Source organism: Lampetra fluviatilis, chromosome 36 (assembly GCF_964198595.1).
Source record: "Lampetra fluviatilis chromosome 36, kcLamFluv1.1, whole genome shotgun sequence".
Taxonomy (NCBI): Eukaryota; Metazoa; Chordata; class Hyperoartia; order Petromyzontiformes; family Petromyzontidae; genus Lampetra; species Lampetra fluviatilis.
Window position 1 is genome coordinate 5,872,594 of NC_136310.1, and position 1,497 is coordinate 5,874,090.

Consider the following 1,497-nt stretch of genomic DNA (forward strand, 5'->3'; position numbering starts at 1 on the left):
ACGTCGTGATTTTTATTGTTTTATTTTTATGAATTTTAATTTCATTTTTTACCTACGTGACTTTACCGGAACTAAGAGTATAGTAGAGCGGGTGCCAAGCACATGTCCGGATATCGCTTGCCACTAATTGTTAACCGTAGCCAGAAATCAGAGTTAGTTCACTGAGTTCACAGCACTGTGCGCTAACCACTGCGCCATCGCCCCCCCCCCCCAATTCACACAGTCGAAAGGAAAACGTCATCCAAACCCAAAATGTAACAACAGAAACAAGCAAGTCCATCGCACTTCGCAAAGTTCTCGATATTACGCGGCCGTTTTGACTCCGTTTTCTCGATGTTCTTCTCTACGCTTTGCCATAAAGGGGCCAACATTCAGCCCTTGTGGGCAGTGTGACATTCAGGGGCTGGACCAGTGGAGGAGGTCAACCAAAATAACAAAAGGAGCATTTTTTTACGAATTCGGTAAACAAACAAACAAATAAACCCTCTCCCCCCCCGTGAACATTTCAAGAGCCGCAATGCACGTGGTGAATACGAGACGGCGGTGAACACGAGACGGCGGTTCTTATTAAATCCTTTATATTAAGTTCGCTTGCTTGCGCACTCACGACCGTGCAAATCTTTCGGTCGTTTTTTAACCCACTTCCCGTGATCCAATCGAGCTGACATTTTGCACACAGACTCGTTGTGCGTGACAATTTATTTTCGTGACAAAAATTTTTCCAAAATTTTACACTTTTTAGGAAAAAATAAATTATATTTAATTACCAATTGCTTAATGGTGGCAGGCAATCATCTGACCCATAGGTGGCAGCCATCTCAAGCCAGAGGACGAGAGGACTCTAGCCGCCACGCATATAAAGGATTTATAGTGAAAAACTTTGTTTTTACGGGTTAATTTTTTTTTTAAACCGGTCACGAAGCGGTTCATTAAAGAGAGCCGCATGAGCCTCCGGAGCCGCAGGTTTTCAGACCTCTTGCCCGGGGCTGTGGGGGTCGGGGGGGGGGGGGAGACGTTATCGGTGGGTGCTGCCCAAGGCCGTAGCCATGGAGTCAACATTGGGGGGGACCAAATCTTACAGGGGCTCTGGGCCCCCCCCCCAGAAAAAAAAATCAAAATTTGAAAACGAATTTCCTGCCTAAAATATAAAAAAATAATCACTAATGGGATGGACTTTTAATTTATTTTTTACAATAATGTCTAATAGTGTATTGTATTACATTGCTTTGTTTTTTTCTTTTTTACCTTTACTTGTTTCATTGCATGTAATGGCAGAGATTAGGGATTAATAAAGTATAACCACAATCATATAAACAGAAATCTATGTTATTGCAATAATTTGGGGGGGGGGACATTTTGAGCATATTTGAATCTTGGGGGTGATGTGTCCCCCCCAATATAATAATTACGGCCTTGGTGCTGCCTAACGGTGGGAGTGATTATAATCGGCTCCGAGTGGCATTCCTGACACACGTGCGGAGCGCAGCGTAAAACGTT